The sequence below is a fragment of the Pseudophryne corroboree genome, chromosome 3 (assembly GCF_028390025.1).
Source record: "Pseudophryne corroboree isolate aPseCor3 chromosome 3, aPseCor3.hap2, whole genome shotgun sequence".
In the NCBI taxonomy this organism is placed as follows: domain Eukaryota; kingdom Metazoa; phylum Chordata; class Amphibia; order Anura; family Myobatrachidae; genus Pseudophryne; species Pseudophryne corroboree.
The window spans coordinates 113,350,563-113,364,938 of record NC_086446.1 but is presented as its reverse complement, the minus strand read 5'-3'; the positions used below and the strand labels follow the sequence as shown (position 1 = coordinate 113,364,938).

General features: G+C 41.6%; 35 non-coding genes and 26 pseudogenes across 35 annotated transcripts; all 61 read left to right on the top strand.

Annotated features, from left to right (window-relative positions):
* The first annotated feature begins 100 nt into the window (after positions 1–100).
* On the top strand, positions 101–219 carry LOC134894900 (5S ribosomal RNA; annotated as a pseudogene).
* Positions 220–496: 277 nt separating this feature from the next.
* LOC134894274 (5S ribosomal RNA) lies at positions 497–615 on the top strand (annotated as a pseudogene).
* Positions 616–722: 107 nt separating this feature from the next.
* Positions 723–841, top strand: LOC134895593 (5S ribosomal RNA; annotated as a pseudogene).
* Positions 842–948: 107 nt separating this feature from the next.
* On the top strand, positions 949–1,067 carry LOC135063713 (5S ribosomal RNA). Its single transcript, XR_010250038.1, has one exon. It is a non-coding gene; the product is annotated as a 5S ribosomal RNA (ribosomal RNA).
* Positions 1,068–1,174: 107 nt separating this feature from the next.
* On the top strand, positions 1,175–1,293 carry LOC135067675 (5S ribosomal RNA). The gene has a single exon (XR_010253886.1). It is a non-coding gene; the product is annotated as a 5S ribosomal RNA (ribosomal RNA).
* A 107-nt stretch (positions 1,294–1,400) lies between these two features.
* Positions 1,401–1,519, top strand: LOC135069284 (5S ribosomal RNA). The gene has a single exon (XR_010255470.1). It is a non-coding gene; the product is annotated as a 5S ribosomal RNA (ribosomal RNA).
* A 107-nt stretch (positions 1,520–1,626) lies between these two features.
* Positions 1,627–1,745, top strand: LOC134886337 (5S ribosomal RNA). The gene has a single exon (XR_010170423.1). It is a non-coding gene; the product is annotated as a 5S ribosomal RNA (ribosomal RNA).
* A 107-nt stretch (positions 1,746–1,852) lies between these two features.
* Positions 1,853–1,971, top strand: LOC134891439 (5S ribosomal RNA; annotated as a pseudogene).
* A 107-nt stretch (positions 1,972–2,078) lies between these two features.
* Positions 2,079–2,197, top strand: LOC134892266 (5S ribosomal RNA; annotated as a pseudogene).
* Positions 2,198–2,304: 107 nt separating this feature from the next.
* Positions 2,305–2,423, top strand: LOC135062265 (5S ribosomal RNA). The gene has a single exon (XR_010248618.1). It is a non-coding gene; the product is annotated as a 5S ribosomal RNA (ribosomal RNA).
* Positions 2,424–2,530: 107 nt separating this feature from the next.
* LOC135067476 (5S ribosomal RNA) lies at positions 2,531–2,649 on the top strand. Its single transcript, XR_010253689.1, has one exon. It is a non-coding gene; the product is annotated as a 5S ribosomal RNA (ribosomal RNA).
* A 107-nt stretch (positions 2,650–2,756) lies between these two features.
* LOC134892312 (5S ribosomal RNA) lies at positions 2,757–2,875 on the top strand (annotated as a pseudogene).
* Positions 2,876–2,982: 107 nt separating this feature from the next.
* Positions 2,983–3,101, top strand: LOC134895592 (5S ribosomal RNA; annotated as a pseudogene).
* Positions 3,102–3,208: 107 nt separating this feature from the next.
* On the top strand, positions 3,209–3,327 carry LOC135063712 (5S ribosomal RNA). The gene has a single exon (XR_010250037.1). It is a non-coding gene; the product is annotated as a 5S ribosomal RNA (ribosomal RNA).
* Positions 3,328–3,434: 107 nt separating this feature from the next.
* On the top strand, positions 3,435–3,553 carry LOC134890191 (5S ribosomal RNA; annotated as a pseudogene).
* Positions 3,554–3,660: 107 nt separating this feature from the next.
* On the top strand, positions 3,661–3,779 carry LOC135070786 (5S ribosomal RNA). The gene has a single exon (XR_010256939.1). It is a non-coding gene; the product is annotated as a 5S ribosomal RNA (ribosomal RNA).
* A 107-nt stretch (positions 3,780–3,886) lies between these two features.
* LOC134893267 (5S ribosomal RNA) lies at positions 3,887–4,005 on the top strand (annotated as a pseudogene).
* A 107-nt stretch (positions 4,006–4,112) lies between these two features.
* Positions 4,113–4,231, top strand: LOC135070785 (5S ribosomal RNA). Its single transcript, XR_010256938.1, has one exon. It is a non-coding gene; the product is annotated as a 5S ribosomal RNA (ribosomal RNA).
* Positions 4,232–4,338: 107 nt separating this feature from the next.
* Positions 4,339–4,457, top strand: LOC135061748 (5S ribosomal RNA). Its single transcript, XR_010248121.1, has one exon. It is a non-coding gene; the product is annotated as a 5S ribosomal RNA (ribosomal RNA).
* A 107-nt stretch (positions 4,458–4,564) lies between these two features.
* Positions 4,565–4,683, top strand: LOC134897653 (5S ribosomal RNA; annotated as a pseudogene).
* Positions 4,684–4,790: 107 nt separating this feature from the next.
* On the top strand, positions 4,791–4,909 carry LOC134886026 (5S ribosomal RNA). The gene has a single exon (XR_010170123.1). It is a non-coding gene; the product is annotated as a 5S ribosomal RNA (ribosomal RNA).
* Positions 4,910–5,016: 107 nt separating this feature from the next.
* Positions 5,017–5,135, top strand: LOC135063670 (5S ribosomal RNA). Its single transcript, XR_010249995.1, has one exon. It is a non-coding gene; the product is annotated as a 5S ribosomal RNA (ribosomal RNA).
* Positions 5,136–5,242: 107 nt separating this feature from the next.
* Positions 5,243–5,361, top strand: LOC134887825 (5S ribosomal RNA; annotated as a pseudogene).
* A 107-nt stretch (positions 5,362–5,468) lies between these two features.
* Positions 5,469–5,587, top strand: LOC134889571 (5S ribosomal RNA; annotated as a pseudogene).
* A 107-nt stretch (positions 5,588–5,694) lies between these two features.
* Positions 5,695–5,813, top strand: LOC135062864 (5S ribosomal RNA). Its single transcript, XR_010249204.1, has one exon. It is a non-coding gene; the product is annotated as a 5S ribosomal RNA (ribosomal RNA).
* A 107-nt stretch (positions 5,814–5,920) lies between these two features.
* LOC134894549 (5S ribosomal RNA) lies at positions 5,921–6,039 on the top strand (annotated as a pseudogene).
* Positions 6,040–6,146: 107 nt separating this feature from the next.
* LOC135070987 (5S ribosomal RNA) lies at positions 6,147–6,265 on the top strand. Its single transcript, XR_010257134.1, has one exon. It is a non-coding gene; the product is annotated as a 5S ribosomal RNA (ribosomal RNA).
* A 107-nt stretch (positions 6,266–6,372) lies between these two features.
* On the top strand, positions 6,373–6,491 carry LOC135067582 (5S ribosomal RNA). Its single transcript, XR_010253794.1, has one exon. It is a non-coding gene; the product is annotated as a 5S ribosomal RNA (ribosomal RNA).
* A 107-nt stretch (positions 6,492–6,598) lies between these two features.
* On the top strand, positions 6,599–6,717 carry LOC134901721 (5S ribosomal RNA). Its single transcript, XR_010175204.1, has one exon. It is a non-coding gene; the product is annotated as a 5S ribosomal RNA (ribosomal RNA).
* A 107-nt stretch (positions 6,718–6,824) lies between these two features.
* On the top strand, positions 6,825–6,943 carry LOC135061807 (5S ribosomal RNA). Its single transcript, XR_010248176.1, has one exon. It is a non-coding gene; the product is annotated as a 5S ribosomal RNA (ribosomal RNA).
* Positions 6,944–7,050: 107 nt separating this feature from the next.
* Positions 7,051–7,169, top strand: LOC134889557 (5S ribosomal RNA; annotated as a pseudogene).
* Positions 7,170–7,276: 107 nt separating this feature from the next.
* LOC134893802 (5S ribosomal RNA) lies at positions 7,277–7,395 on the top strand (annotated as a pseudogene).
* A 107-nt stretch (positions 7,396–7,502) lies between these two features.
* On the top strand, positions 7,503–7,621 carry LOC134895554 (5S ribosomal RNA; annotated as a pseudogene).
* A 107-nt stretch (positions 7,622–7,728) lies between these two features.
* On the top strand, positions 7,729–7,847 carry LOC134895553 (5S ribosomal RNA; annotated as a pseudogene).
* A 107-nt stretch (positions 7,848–7,954) lies between these two features.
* Positions 7,955–8,073, top strand: LOC134894833 (5S ribosomal RNA; annotated as a pseudogene).
* A 107-nt stretch (positions 8,074–8,180) lies between these two features.
* On the top strand, positions 8,181–8,299 carry LOC135069535 (5S ribosomal RNA). Its single transcript, XR_010255715.1, has one exon. It is a non-coding gene; the product is annotated as a 5S ribosomal RNA (ribosomal RNA).
* A 107-nt stretch (positions 8,300–8,406) lies between these two features.
* LOC135063669 (5S ribosomal RNA) lies at positions 8,407–8,525 on the top strand. The gene has a single exon (XR_010249994.1). It is a non-coding gene; the product is annotated as a 5S ribosomal RNA (ribosomal RNA).
* A 107-nt stretch (positions 8,526–8,632) lies between these two features.
* On the top strand, positions 8,633–8,751 carry LOC134895886 (5S ribosomal RNA; annotated as a pseudogene).
* A 107-nt stretch (positions 8,752–8,858) lies between these two features.
* LOC135070985 (5S ribosomal RNA) lies at positions 8,859–8,977 on the top strand. Its single transcript, XR_010257132.1, has one exon. It is a non-coding gene; the product is annotated as a 5S ribosomal RNA (ribosomal RNA).
* A 107-nt stretch (positions 8,978–9,084) lies between these two features.
* Positions 9,085–9,203, top strand: LOC135067581 (5S ribosomal RNA). The gene has a single exon (XR_010253793.1). It is a non-coding gene; the product is annotated as a 5S ribosomal RNA (ribosomal RNA).
* Positions 9,204–9,310: 107 nt separating this feature from the next.
* Positions 9,311–9,429, top strand: LOC134901720 (5S ribosomal RNA). Its single transcript, XR_010175203.1, has one exon. It is a non-coding gene; the product is annotated as a 5S ribosomal RNA (ribosomal RNA).
* A 107-nt stretch (positions 9,430–9,536) lies between these two features.
* Positions 9,537–9,655, top strand: LOC135061806 (5S ribosomal RNA). The gene has a single exon (XR_010248175.1). It is a non-coding gene; the product is annotated as a 5S ribosomal RNA (ribosomal RNA).
* A 107-nt stretch (positions 9,656–9,762) lies between these two features.
* Positions 9,763–9,881, top strand: LOC134889556 (5S ribosomal RNA; annotated as a pseudogene).
* A 107-nt stretch (positions 9,882–9,988) lies between these two features.
* LOC134893800 (5S ribosomal RNA) lies at positions 9,989–10,107 on the top strand (annotated as a pseudogene).
* A 107-nt stretch (positions 10,108–10,214) lies between these two features.
* LOC134896925 (5S ribosomal RNA) lies at positions 10,215–10,333 on the top strand (annotated as a pseudogene).
* A 107-nt stretch (positions 10,334–10,440) lies between these two features.
* LOC135068025 (5S ribosomal RNA) lies at positions 10,441–10,559 on the top strand. Its single transcript, XR_010254235.1, has one exon. It is a non-coding gene; the product is annotated as a 5S ribosomal RNA (ribosomal RNA).
* Positions 10,560–10,666: 107 nt separating this feature from the next.
* On the top strand, positions 10,667–10,785 carry LOC135069534 (5S ribosomal RNA). Its single transcript, XR_010255714.1, has one exon. It is a non-coding gene; the product is annotated as a 5S ribosomal RNA (ribosomal RNA).
* A 107-nt stretch (positions 10,786–10,892) lies between these two features.
* On the top strand, positions 10,893–11,011 carry LOC135063668 (5S ribosomal RNA). Its single transcript, XR_010249993.1, has one exon. It is a non-coding gene; the product is annotated as a 5S ribosomal RNA (ribosomal RNA).
* Positions 11,012–11,118: 107 nt separating this feature from the next.
* LOC134889388 (5S ribosomal RNA) lies at positions 11,119–11,237 on the top strand (annotated as a pseudogene).
* Positions 11,238–11,344: 107 nt separating this feature from the next.
* LOC135065497 (5S ribosomal RNA) lies at positions 11,345–11,463 on the top strand. Its single transcript, XR_010251777.1, has one exon. It is a non-coding gene; the product is annotated as a 5S ribosomal RNA (ribosomal RNA).
* A 107-nt stretch (positions 11,464–11,570) lies between these two features.
* On the top strand, positions 11,571–11,689 carry LOC135061805 (5S ribosomal RNA). The gene has a single exon (XR_010248174.1). It is a non-coding gene; the product is annotated as a 5S ribosomal RNA (ribosomal RNA).
* Positions 11,690–11,796: 107 nt separating this feature from the next.
* LOC134889555 (5S ribosomal RNA) lies at positions 11,797–11,915 on the top strand (annotated as a pseudogene).
* A 107-nt stretch (positions 11,916–12,022) lies between these two features.
* LOC135071031 (5S ribosomal RNA) lies at positions 12,023–12,141 on the top strand. The gene has a single exon (XR_010257174.1). It is a non-coding gene; the product is annotated as a 5S ribosomal RNA (ribosomal RNA).
* Positions 12,142–12,444: 303 nt separating this feature from the next.
* On the top strand, positions 12,445–12,563 carry LOC134896349 (5S ribosomal RNA; annotated as a pseudogene).
* A 107-nt stretch (positions 12,564–12,670) lies between these two features.
* On the top strand, positions 12,671–12,789 carry LOC135068024 (5S ribosomal RNA). Its single transcript, XR_010254234.1, has one exon. It is a non-coding gene; the product is annotated as a 5S ribosomal RNA (ribosomal RNA).
* Positions 12,790–12,896: 107 nt separating this feature from the next.
* Positions 12,897–13,015, top strand: LOC134889387 (5S ribosomal RNA; annotated as a pseudogene).
* A 107-nt stretch (positions 13,016–13,122) lies between these two features.
* LOC135067580 (5S ribosomal RNA) lies at positions 13,123–13,241 on the top strand. The gene has a single exon (XR_010253792.1). It is a non-coding gene; the product is annotated as a 5S ribosomal RNA (ribosomal RNA).
* A 107-nt stretch (positions 13,242–13,348) lies between these two features.
* LOC134901719 (5S ribosomal RNA) lies at positions 13,349–13,467 on the top strand. The gene has a single exon (XR_010175202.1). It is a non-coding gene; the product is annotated as a 5S ribosomal RNA (ribosomal RNA).
* A 107-nt stretch (positions 13,468–13,574) lies between these two features.
* On the top strand, positions 13,575–13,693 carry LOC135061804 (5S ribosomal RNA). The gene has a single exon (XR_010248173.1). It is a non-coding gene; the product is annotated as a 5S ribosomal RNA (ribosomal RNA).
* A 107-nt stretch (positions 13,694–13,800) lies between these two features.
* Positions 13,801–13,919, top strand: LOC135067519 (5S ribosomal RNA). The gene has a single exon (XR_010253732.1). It is a non-coding gene; the product is annotated as a 5S ribosomal RNA (ribosomal RNA).
* A 303-nt stretch (positions 13,920–14,222) lies between these two features.
* On the top strand, positions 14,223–14,341 carry LOC135068895 (5S ribosomal RNA). Its single transcript, XR_010255086.1, has one exon. It is a non-coding gene; the product is annotated as a 5S ribosomal RNA (ribosomal RNA).
* The last annotated feature ends 35 nt before the right edge of the window (positions 14,342–14,376 follow it).

Genomic DNA, 14,376 nt, shown 5'->3' with positions numbered 1-14,376 from the left:
ACTGCCAACACCATTCTGTTGATGCATTCCATTTTCAAACGTATTCATTTATGAACCAGTAGTTAGAAGTAGAAAAGTTCTAACAGAAACCACAATGCTCATCTACAGCCACACCACACTGGATACGCCCAATCTCATCTGATGTTGGAAGCTAAGCAGTGTTGTGCCTGGTTAGAACTTGGATGGGAGACCACCTGGGAATACAAGGTGCTGTAGATATTTTTATACTGCCAACACTGTTCTGTTGATGCATTCCATTTTCAAACGTATTCATTTATGAACCAGTAGTTAGAAGTAGTGATGAGCGGGTTCGGTTTTACTCGGTTTTACTCGGTTCTCAAAACGGCATCTTATTGGCTCACGGATGTCACGTGTTTTGGATAGCCAATAAGATGCCGTTTTGAGAACCGAGTAAAACCGAGTAAAACCGAGTAAAACCGAACCTCGCTCATCACTAGATAGAAGTAGAAAAGTTCTAACAGAAACCACAAAGCTCATCTACAGCCACACTACACTGGATACGCCCAATCTCATCTGATCTTGGAAGCTAAGCAGTGTTGGGCCTGGTTAGTACTTGGATAGAAGACCACCTGGGAATACAATGTGTTGTAGATATTTTTATACTGCCAACACCGTTCTGTTGATGCATTCTTTTTTAAAACGTATTTATTTATGAACCAGTAGTTAGAAGTAGAAAAGTTCTAACAGAAACCACAAAGCTCATCTACAGCCACACCAGACTGGATACACCCAAACTCATCTGATCTTGGAAGCTAAGCCGTGTTGGGCCTGGTTAGTAGTTGGAGGGGAGACCACCTAGGAATACAAGGTGCTGTAGATATTTTTATACTGCCAACACCATTCTGTTGATGCATTCCATTTTCAAACGTATTCATTTATGAACCAGTAGTTAGAAGTAGAAAAGTTCTAACAGAAACCACAAAGCTTATCTACAGCCACACCACACTGGATACGCCCAATCTTATCTGATCTTGGAAGCTAAGCAGTGTTGGGCCTGGTTAGTACTTGGATGGGAGACCACCTGGGAATACAAGGTGCTGTAGATATTTTTATACTGCCAACACCGTTCTGTTGATGCATTCCATTTTCAAACGTATTCATTTATGAACCAGTAGTTAGAAGTAGAAAAGTTCTAACAGAAACCGCAAAGCTCATCTACATCCAAACCACACTGGATACGCCCAATCTCATCTGATCTTGGAAGCTAAGCAGTGTTGGGCCTGGGTAGTACTTGGATGGGAAACCACCTGGGAATACAAGGTGCTGTAGATATTTTTATACTGCCAACACCGTTCTGTTGATGCATTCCATTTTCAAACGTATTCATTTATGAACCAGTAGTTAGAAGTAGAAAAGTTCTAACAGAAACCACAAAGCTCATCTACAGCCACACCACACTGGATACGCCCAATCTCATCTGATCTTGGAAGCTAAGCAGTGTTGGGCCTGGTTAGTACTTAGATGGGAGACCACCTGGGAATACAAGGTGCTTTAGATATTTTTATACTGCCAACACCAATCTGTTGATGTATTCCATTTTCAAACGTATTCATTTATGAACCAGTAGTTAGAAGTAGAAAAGTTCTTACAGAAACCACAAAGGTCATCTACAGCCACACCACACTGGGTACGCCCAATCTCATCTGATATTGGAAGCTAAGCAGTGTTGGGCCTGGTTAGTACTTGGATGGGATACCACCTGGGAATACAAGGTGCTGTAGATATTTTTATACTGCCAACACCGTTCTGTTGATGCATTCCATTTTCAAACGTATTAATTTATGAACCAGTAGTTAGAAGTAGAAAAGTTCTAACAGAAACCACAAAGTTCATCTACAGCCACACCACACTGGATACGCCCAATCTCATCTGATCTTGGAAGCTAAGCAATGTTGGGCCTGGTAAGTACTTGGATAGCAGACCACCTGGGAATACAAGGTGCTGTAGATATTTTTATACTGCCAACACCGTTCTTTTGATGCATTCCATTTTCAAACATATTCATTTATGAACCAGTAGTTAGAAGTAGAAAAGTTCTAACAGAAACCACAAAGCTCATCTACAGCCACACCACACTGGATATGCCCAATCTCATCTGATCTTGGAAACTAAGCATTGTTCGGCCTGGTTAGTACTTGAATGGGAGACCACCTGGGAATACAAGGTGCTGTAGATATTTTTATACTGCCAACACCGTTCTGTTGATGCATTCCATTTTCAAACGTATTCATTTATGAACCAGTAGTTAGAAGTAGAAAAGTTCTAACAGAAACCACAAAGCTCGTCTACAGCCACACCCCACTGGATACGCCCAATCTCATCTGATCTTGGAAGCTAAGCAGTGTTGGGCCTGGTTAGTACTTGGATGGGAGACCACCTGGGAATACAAGGTGCTGTAGATATTTTTATACTGCCAACACCGTTCTGTTGATGCATTCCATTTTCAAACGTTTTCATTTATGAACCAGTAGTTAGAAGTAGAAAAGTTCTAACAGAAACCACAAAGCTCATCTACAGCCACACCACACTGGATACGCCCAATCTCATCTGATCTTGGAAGCTAAGCAGTGTTGGGCCTGGTTAGTACTTGGATGGGAGACCACCTGGGAATACAAGGTGCTGTAGATATTTTTATACTGCCAACACCGTTCTGTTGATGCATTCCATTTTCAAACGTATTCATTTATGAACCAGTAGTTAGAAGTAGAAAAGTTCTAACAGAAACCACAAAGCTCATCTACAGCCACACCACACTGGATACGCCCAATCTCATCTGATCTTGGAAGCTAAGCAGTGTTGGGCATGGTTAGTACTTGGATAGAAGACCACCTGGGAATACAAGGTGTTGTAGATATTTTTATACTGCCAACACCGTTCTGTTGATGCATTCTTTTTTAAAACGTATTTATTTATGAACCAGTAGTTAGAAGTAGAAAAGTTCTAACAGAAACCACAAAGCTCATCTACAGCCACACCAGACTGGATACACCCAAACTCATCTGATCTTGGAAGCTAAGCCGTGTTGGGCCTGGTTAGTAGTTGGAGGGGAGACCACCTAGGAATACAAGGTGCTGTAGATATTTTTATACTGCCAACACCATTCTGTTGATGCATTCCATTTTCAAACGTATTCATTTATGAACCAGTAGTTAGAAGTAGAAAAGTTCTAACAGAAACCACAAAGCTTATCTACAGCCACACCACACTGGATACGCCCAATCTTATCTGATCTTGGAAGCTAAGCAGTGTTGGGCCTGGTTAGTACTTGGATGGGAGACCACCTGGGAATACAAGGTGCTGTAGATATTTTTATACTGCCAACACCGTTCTGTTGATGCATTCCATTTTAAAACGTACTCATTTATGAACCAGTAGTTAGAAGTAGAAAAGTTCTAACAGAAACCACAAAGTTCATCTACAGCCACACCACACTGGATACGCCCAATCTCATCTGATCTTGGAAGCTAAGCAATGTTGGGCCTGGTTAGTACTTGGATAGCAGACCACCTGGGAATACAAGGTGCTGTAGATATTTTTATACTGCCAACACCGTTCTTTTGATGCATTCCATTTTCAAACATATTCATTTATGAACCAGTAGTTAGAAGTAGAAAAGTTCTAACAGAAACCACAAAGCTCATCTACAGCCACACCACACTGGATATGCCCAATCTCATCTGATCTTGGAAACTAAGCATTGTTGGGCCTGGTTAGTACTTGAATGGGAGACCACCTGGGAATACAAGGTGCTGTAGATATTTTTATACTGCCAACACCGTTCTGTTGATGCATTCCATTTTCAAACGTTTTCATTTATGAACCAGTAGTTAGAAGTAGAAAAGTTCTAACAGAAACCACAAGGTTCATCTACAGCCACACCACACTGGATACGCCCAATCTCATCTGATCTTGGAAGCTAAGCAATGTTGGGCCTGGTTAGTACTTGGATAGCAGACCACCTGGGAATACAAGGTGCTGTAAATATTTTTATACTGCCAACACCGTTCTTTTGATGCATTCCATTTTCAAACATATTCATTTATGAACCAGTAGTTAGAAGTAGAAAAGTTCTAACAGAAACTACAAAGCTCATCTACAGCCACACCACACTGGATATGCCCAATCTCATCTGATCTTGGAAACTAAGCATTGTTGGGCCTGGTTAGTACTTGAATGGGAGACCACCTGGGAATACAAGGTGCTGTAGATATTTTTATACTGCCAACACCGTTCTGTTGATGCATTCCATTTTCAAACGTATTCATTTATGAACCAGTAGTTAGAAGTAGAAAAGTTCTAACAGAAACCACAAAGCTCGTCTACAGCCACACCACACTGGATACGCCCAATCTCATCTGATCTTGGAAGCTAAGCAGTGTTGGGCCTGGTTAGTACTTGGATGGGAGACCACCTGGGAATGCAAGGTGCTGTAGATATTTTTATACTGCCAACACCGTTCTGCTGATGCATTCCTTTTTAAAACGTATTCATTTATGAACCAGTAGTTAGAAGTAGAAAAGTTCTAACAGAAACCACACAGCTCATCTACAGCCACACTAGACTGGATACACCCAAACTCATCTGATCTTGGAAGCTAAGCCGTGTTGTGCCTGGTTAGTACTTGGAGGGGAGACCACCTAGGAATACAAGGTGTTGTAGATATTTTTATACTGCCAACACCGTTCTGTTGATGCATTACATTTTAAAACGTATTCATTTATGAACCAGTAGTTAGAAGTAGAAAAGTTCTAACAGAAACCACAAAGCTCATCTACAGCCACACTACACTGGATACGCCCAATCTCATCTGATCTTGGAAGCTAAGCAGTGTTGGGCCTGGTTAGTACTTGGATAGGAAACCACCTGGGAATACAAGGTGCTGTAGATATTTTTATACTGCCAACACCGTTCTGTTGATGCATTCCATTTTCAAACGTATTAATTTATGAACCAGTAGTTAGAAGTAGAAAAGTTCTAACAGAAACCACAAAGCTCATCTACAGCCACACCACACTGGATACGCCCAATCTCATCTGATCTTGGAAGCTAAGCAGTGTTGGGCCTGGTTAGTACTTGGATAGGAGACCACCTGGGAATACAAGGTGCTGTAGATATTTTTATACTGCCAACACCGTTCTGTTGATGCATTCCATTTTAAAACGTATTAATTTATGAACCAGTAGTTAGAAGTAGAAAAGTTCTAACAGAAACCACAAAGCTCATCTACAGCCACACCAGACTGGATACGCCCAATCTCATCTGATCTTGGAAGCTAAGCAGTGTTGGGCCTGATTAGTACTTGGATAGGAGACCACCTGGGAATACAAGGTGCTGTAGATATTTTTATACTACCAACACCGTTCTGTTGATGCATTCCATTTTAAAACGTATTCTTTTATGAACCAGTAGTTAGAAGTAGAAAAGTTCTAACAGAAACCACAAAGCTCATCTACAGCCACACCAGACTGGATACGCCTAATCTCATCTGATCTTGGAAGCTAAGCAGTGTTGGGCCTGGTTAGTACTTGGATGGGAGACCACCTGGGAATAGAAGGTGCTGTAGATATTTTTACACTGCCAACACCGTTCTGTTGATGCATTCCATTTTCAAATGTATTCATTTATAATCCATTAGTTAGAAGTAGAAAAGTTCTAACAGAAACCACAAAGCTGATCTACAGCCACACCACACTGGATACGCCCAATCTCATCTGATCTTGGAAGCTAAGCAGTGTTGGGCCTGGTTAGTACTTGGATGGGAGACCACCTGGGAATAGAAGGTGCTGTAGATATTTTTATACTGCCAACACCGTTCTGTTGATGCATTCCATTTTCAAACGTATTCATTTATGAACCAGTAGTTAGAAGTAGAAAAGTTCTAACAGAAACGACAAAGGTCATCTACAGCCACACCACAGTGGATACGCCCAATCTCATCTGATCTCGGAAGCTAAGCAGTGTTGTTCCTGGTTAGTACCTGGATGGGAGACCACCTGGGAATACAAGGTGCTGTAGATATTTTTATACTGCCAACACCGTTCTGTTGATGCATTCCATTTTCAAACGTATTCATTTATGAACCAGTAGTTAGAAGTAGAAAAGTTCTAACAGAAACCACAAAGTTCATCTACAGCCACACCACACTGGATACGCCCAATCTCATCTGATCTTGGAAGCTAAGCAATGTTGGGCCTGGTTAGTACTTGGATGGCAGACCACCTGGGAATACAAGGTGCTGTAGATATTTTTATACTGCCAACACCGTTCTTTTGATGCATTCCATTTTCAAACGTATTCATTTATGAACCAGTAGTTAGAAGTAGAAAAGTTCTAACAGAAACCACAAAGCTCATCTACAGCCACACCACACTGGATACGCCCAATCTCATCTGATCTTGGAAGCTAAGCATTGTTGGGCCTGGTTAGTACTTGAATGGGAGACCACCTGGGAATACAAGGTGCTGTAGATATTTTTATACTGCCAACACCGTTCTGTTGATGCATTCCATTTTCAAACGTATTCATTTATGAACCAGTAGTTAGAAGTAGAAAAGTTCTAACAGAAACCACAAAGCTCGTCTACAGCCACACCACACTGGATACACCCAATCTCATCTGATCTTGGAAGCTAAACAGTGTTGGGCCTGGTTAGTACTTGGATGGGAGACCACCTGGGAATACAAGGTGCTGTAGATATTTTTATACTGCCAACACCGTTCTGTTGATGCATTCCATTTTCAAACGTATTCATTTATGAACCAGTAGTTAGAAGTAGAAAAGTTCTAACAGAAACCACAAAGCTCGTCTACAGCCACACCACACTGGATACGCCCAATCTCATCTGATCTTGGAAGCTAAACAGTGTTGGGCCTGGTTAGTACTTGGATGGGAGACCACCTGGGAATACAAGGTGCTGTAGATATTTTTATACTGCCAACACCGTTCTGTTGATGCATTCCATTTTCAAACGTTTTCATTTATGAACCAGTAGTTAGAAGTAGAAAAGTTCTAACAGAAACCACAAAGGTCAACTACAGCCACACCACACTGGATATGCCCAATCTCATCTGATCTTGGAAGCTAAGCAGTGTTGTGCCTGGTTAGTACCTGGATGGGAGACCACCTGGGAATACAAGGTGCTGTAGATATTTTTATACTGCCAACACCGTTCTGTTGATGCATTCCATTTTCAAACGTATTCATTTATGAACCAGTAGTTAGAAGTAGAAAAGTTCTAACAGAAACCACAAAGCTCATCTACAGCCACACCACACTGGATACGCCCAATCTCATCTGATCTTGGAAGCTAAGCCGTGTTGTGCCTGGTTAGTACTTGGAGGGGAGACCACCTAGGAATACAAGGTGCTGTAGATATTTTTATACTGCCAACACCGTTCTGTTGATGCATTCCATTTTCAAACGTTTTCATTTATGAACCAGTAGTTAGAAGTAGAAAAGTTCTAACAGAAACCAAACAGCTCATCTACAGCCACACCAGACTGGATACACCCAAACTCATCTGATCTTGGAAGCTAAGCCGTGTTGTGCCTGGTTAGTACTTGGAGGGGAGACCACCTGGGAATACAAGGTGCTGTAGATATTTTTATACTGCCAACACCGTTCTGTTGATGCATTCCATTTTCAAACGTTTTCATTTATGAACCAGTAGTTAGAAGTAGAAAAGTTCTAACAGAAACCACACAGCTCATCTACAGCCACACCAGACTGGATACACCCAAACTCATCTGATCTTGGAAGCTAAGCCGTGTTGTGCCTGGTTAGTACTTGGAGGGGAGACCACCTGGGAATACAAGGTGCTGTAGATATTTTTATACTGCCAACACCGTTCTGTTGATGCATTCCATTTTCAAACGTTTTCATTTATGAACCAGTAGTTAGAAGTAGAAAAGTTCTAACAGAAACCACACAGCTCATCTACAGCCACACCAGACTGGATACACCCAAACTCATCTGATCTTGGAAGCTAAGCCGTGTTGTGCCTGGTTAGTACTTGGATGGGAGACCACCTGGGAATACAAGGTGTTGTAGATATTTTTATACTGCCAACACCGTTCTGTTGATGCATTCCATTTTAAAACGTATTCATTTATGAACCAGTAGTTAGAAGTAGAAAAGTTCTAACAGAAACCACAAAGCTCATCTACAGCCACACTACACTGGATACGCCCAATCTCATCTGATCTTGGAAGCTAAGCAGTGTTGGGCCTGGTTAGTACTTGGATAGGAGACCACCTGGGAATACAAGGTGCTGTAGATATTTTTATACTGCCAACACCGTTTTGTTGATGCATTCCATTTTCAAACGTATTAATTTATGAACCAGTAGTTAGAAGTAGAAAAGTTCTAACAGAAACCACAAAGCTCATCTACAGCCACACCACACTGGATACGCCCAATCTCATCTGATCTTGGAAGCTAAGCAGTGTTGGGCCTGGTTAGTACTTGGATAGGAGACCACCTGGGAATACAAGGTGCTGTAGATATTTTTATACTGCCAACACCGTTCTGTTGATGCATTCCATTTTCAAACGTATTCATTTATGAACCAGTAGTTAGAAGTAGAAAAGTTCTAACAGAAACGACAAAGCTCATCTACAGCCACACCACAGTGGATACGCCCAATCTCATCTGATCTCGGAAGCTAAGCAGTGTTGTTTCTGGTTAGTACCTGGATGGGAGACCACCTGGGAATACAAGGTGCTGTAGATATTTTTATACTGCCAACACCGTTCTGTTGATGCATTCCATTTTCAAACGTATTCATTTATGAACCAGTAGTTAGAAGTAGAAAAGTTCTAACAGAAACCACAAAGTTCATCTACAGCCACACCACACTGGATACGCCCAATCTCATCTGATCTTGGAAGCTAAGCAATGTTGGGCCTGGTTAGTACTTGGATGGCAGACCACCTGGGAATACAAGGTGCTGTAGATATTTTTATACTGCCAACACCGTTCTTTTGATGCATTCCATTTTCAAACGTATTCATTTATGAACCAGTAGTTAGAAGTAGAAAAGTTCTAACAGAAACCACAAAGCTCATCTACAGCCACACCACACTGGATACGCCCAATCTCATCTGATCTTGGAAGCTAAGCATTGTTGGGCCTGGTTAGTACTTGAATGGGAGACCACCTGGGAATACAAGGTGCTGTAGATATTTTTATACTGCCAATACCGTTCTGTTGATGCATTCCATTTTCAAACGTATTCATTTATGAACCAGTAGTTAGAAGTAGAAAAGTTCTAACAGAAACCACAAAGCTCGTCTACAGCCACACCACACTGGATACACCCAATCTCATCTGATCTTGGAAGCTAAACAGTGTTGGGCCTGGTTAGTACTTGGATGGGAGACCACCTGGGAATACAAGGTGCTGTAGATATTTTTATACTGCCAACACCGTTCTGTTGATGCATTCCATTTTCAAACGTATTCATTTATGAACCAGTAGTTAGAAGTAGAAAAGTTCTAACAGAAACCACAAAGCTCGTCTACAGCCACACCACACTGGATACGCCCAATCTCATCTGATCTTGGAAGCTAAACAGTGTTGGGCCTGGTTAGTACTTGGATGGGAGACCACCTGGGAATACAAGGTGCTGTAGATATTTTTATACTGCCAACACCGTTCTGTTGATGCATTCCATTTTCAAACGTTTTCATTTATGAACCAGTAGTTAGAAGTAGAAAAGTTCTAAAAGAAACCACAAAGGTCAACTACAGCCACACCACACTGGATATGCCCAATCTCATCTGATCTTGGAAGCTAAGCAGTGTTGTGCCTGGTTAGTACCTGGATGGGAGACCACCTGGGAATACAAGGTGCTGTAGATATTTTTATACTGCCAACACCGTTCTGTTGATGCATTCCATTTTCAAACGTATTCATTTATGAACCAGTAGTTAGAAGTAGAAAAGTTCTAACAGAAACCACAAAGCTCATCTACAGCCACACCACACTGGATACGCCCAATCTCATCTGATCTTGGAAGCTAAGCCGTGTTGTGCCTGGTTAGTACTTGGAGGGGAGACCACCTAGGAATACAAGGTGCTGTAGATATTTTTATACTGCCAACACCGTTCTGTTGATGCATTCCATTTTCAAACGTTTTCATTTATGAACCAGTAGTTAGAAGTAGAAAAGTTCTAACAGAAACCACACAGCTCATCTACAGCCACACCAGACTGGATACACCCAAACTCATCTGATCTTGGAAGCTAAGCCGTGTTATGCCTGGTTAGTACTTGGAGGGGAGACCACCTGGGAATACAAGGTGCTGTAGATATTTTTATACTGCCAACACTGTTCTGTTGATGCATTCCATTTTCAAACGTATTCATTTATGAACCAGTAGTTAGAAGTAGAAAAGTTCTAACAGAAACCACAAAGCTTATCTACAGCCACACCACACTAGATACGCCCAATCTCATCTGATCTTGGAAGCTAAGCAGTGTTGGGCCTGGTTAGTACTTGGATGGGAGACCACCTGGGAATACAAGGTGTTGTAGATATTTTTATACTGCCAACACCGTTCTGTTGATGCATTCCATTTTAAAACGTATTCATTTATGAACCAGTAGTTAGAAGTAGAAAAGTTCTAACAGGAACCACAAAGCTCATCTACAGCCACACTACACTGGATACGCCCAATCTCATCTGATCTTGGAAGCTAAGCAGTGTTGGGCCTGGTTAGTACTTGGATAGGAGACCACCTGGGAATACAAGGTGCTGTAGATATTTTTATACTGCCAACACCGTTTTGTTGATGCATTCCATTTTCAAACGTATTAATTTATGAACCAGTAGTTAGAAGTAGAAAAGTTCTAACAGAAACCACAAAGCTCATCTACAGCCACACCACACTGGATACGCCCAATCTCATCTGATCTTGGAAGCTAAGCAGTGTTGGGCCTGGTTAGTACTTGGATAGGAGACCACCTGGGAATACAAGGTGCTGTAGATATTTTTATACTGCCAACACCGTTCTGTTGATGCATTCCATTTTAAAACGTATTAATTTATGAACCAGTAGTTAGAAGTAGAAAAGTTCTAACAGAAACCACAAAGCTCATCTACAGCCACACCAGACTGGATACGCCCAATCTCATCTGATCTTGGAAGCTAAGCAGTGTTGGGCCTGGTTAGTACTTGGATAGGAGACCACCTGGGAATACAAGGTGCTGTGGATATTTTTATACTGCCAACACCGTTCTGTTGATGCATTCCATTTTAAAAAGTATTCATTTATGAACCAGTAGTTAGAAGTAGAAAAGTTCTAACAGAAACCACAAAGCTCATCTACAGCCACACCACACTGGATACGCCCAATCTCATCTGATCTTGGAAGCTAAGCATTGTTGGGCCTGGTTAGTACTTGAATGGGAGACCACCTGGGAATACGAGGTGCTGTAGATATTTTTATACTGCCAACACCGTTCTGTTGATGCATTCCATTTTCAAACGTATTCATTTATGAACCAGTAGTTAGAAGTAGAAAAGTTCTAACAGAAACCACAAAGCTCGTCTACAGCCACACCACACTGGATACGCCCAATCTCATCTGATCTTGGAAGCTAAACAGTGTTGGGCCTGGTTAGTACTTGGATGGGAGACCACCTGGGAATACAAGGTGCTGTAGATATTTTTATACTGCCAACACCGTTCTGTTGATGCATTCCATTTTCAAACGTTTTCATTTATGAACCAGTAGTTAGAAGTAGAAAAGTTCTAACAGAAACCACAAAGGTCAACTACAGCCACACCACACTGGATATGCCCAATCTCATCTGATCTTGGAAGCTAAGCAGTGTTGTGCCTGGTTAGTACCTGGATGGGAGACCACCTGGGAATACAAGGTGCTGTAGATATTTTTATACTGCCAACACCGTTCTGTTGATGCATTCCATTTTCAAACGTATTCATTTATAAACCAGTAGTTAGAAGTAGAAAAGTTCTAACAGAAACCACAAAGCTCATCTACAGCCACACCACACTGGATACGCCCAATCTCATCTGATCTTGGAAGCTAAGCAGTGTTGTGCCTGGTTAGTACTTGGATGGGAAACCACCTGGGAATACAAGGTGCTGTAGATATTTTTATACTGCCAACACTGTTCTGTTGATGCATTCCATTTTCAAACGTATTCATTTATGAACCAGTAGTTAGAAGTAGAAAAGTTCTAACAGAAACCACAAAGCTCATCTACAGCCACACCACACTGGATACGCCCAATGGGCCTGGTTAGTACTTGGATAGGAGACCACCTGGGAATACAAGGTGCTGTAGATATTTTTATACTGCCAACACCGTTCTGTTGATGCATTCCTTTTTAAAACGTATTCATTTATGAACCAGTAGTTAGAAGTAGAAAAGTTCTAACAGAAACCACACAGCTCATCTACAGCCACACCAGACTGGATACACCCAAACTCATCTGATCTTGGAAGCTAAGCCGTGTTGTGCCTGGTTAGTACTTGGAGGGGAGACCACCTAGGAATACAAGGTGCTGTAGATATTTTTATACTGCCAACACTGTTCTGTTGATGCATTCCATTTTCAAACGTATTCATTTATGAACCAGTAGTTAGAAGTAGAAAAGTTCTAACAGAAACCACAAAGCTCATCTACAGCCACACCACACTAGATACGCCCAATCTCATCTGATCTTGGAAGCTAAGCAGTGTTGGGCCTGGTTAGTACTTGGATGGGAGACCACCTGGGAATACAAGGTGTTGTAGATATTTTTATACTGCCAACACCGTTCTGTTGATGCATTCCATTTTAAAACGTATTAATTTATGAACCAGTAGTTAGAAGTAGAAAAGTTCTAACAGAAACCACAAAGCTCATCTACAGCCACACCAGACTGGATACGCCCAATCTCATCTGATCTTGGAAGCTAAGCAGTGTTGGGCCTGGTTAGTACTTGGATAGGAGACCACCTGGGAATACAAGGTGCTGTGGATATTTTTATACTGCCAACACCGTTCTGTTGATGCATTCCATTTTAAAAAGTATTCATTTATGAACCAGTAGTTAGAAGTAGAAAAGTTCTAACAGAAACCACAAAGCTCATCTACAGCCACACCACACTGGATACGCCCAATCTCATCTGATCTTGGAAGCTAAGCATTGTTGGGCCTGGTTAGTACTTGAATGGGAGACCACCTGGGAATACAAGGTGCTGTAGATATTTTTATACTGCCAACACCGTTCTGTTGATGCATTCCATTTTCAAACGTATTCATTTATGAACCAGTAGTTAGAAGTAGAAAAGTTCTAACAGAAACCACAAAGCTCGTCTACAGCCACACCACACTGGATACACCCAATCTCATCTGATCTTGGAAGCTAAACAGTGTTGGGCCTGGTTAGTACTTGGATGGGAGACCACCTGGGAATACAAGGTGCTGTAGATATTTTTATACTGCCAACACCGTTCTGTTGATGCATTCCATTTTCAAACGTATTCATTTATGAACCAGTAGTTAGAAGTAGAAAAGTTCTAACAGAAACCACAAAGCTCGTCTACAGCCACACCACACTGGATACGCCCAATCTCATCTGATCTTGGAAGCTAAACAGTGTTGGGCCTGGTTAGTACTTGGATGGGAGACCACCTGGGAATACAAGGTGCTGTAGATATTTTTATACTGCCAACACCGTTCTGTTGATGCATTCCATTTTCAAACGTTTTCATTTATGAACCAGTAGTTAGAAGTAGAAAAGTTCTAACAGAAACCACAAAGCTCATCTACAGCCACACCACACTGGATACGCCCAATCTCATCTGATCTTGGAAGCTAAGCAGTGTTGTGCCTGGTTAGTACTTGGATGGGAGACCACCTGGGAATACAAGGTGCTGTAGATATTTTTATACTGCCAACACTGTTCTGTTGATGCATTCCATTTTCAAACGTATTCATTTATGAACCAGTAGTTAGAAGTAGAAAAGTTCTAACAGATACCACAAAGCTCATCTACAGCCACACCACACTGGATACGCCCAATGGGCCTGGTTAGTACTTGGATAGGAGACCACCTGGGAATACAAGGTGCTGTAGATATTTTTATACTGCCAACACCGTTCTGTTGATGCATTCCATTTTCAAACGTTTTCATTTATGAACCAGTAGTTAGAAGTAGAAAAGTTCTAACAGAAACCACAAAGCTCATCTACAGCCACACCACACTGGATACGCCCAATCTCATCTGATCTTGGAAGCTAAGCAGTGTTGTGCCTGGTTAGTACCTGGATGGGAGACCACCTGGGAATACAAGGTGCTGTAGATATTTTTATACTGCCAACACCGTTCTGTTGATGCATT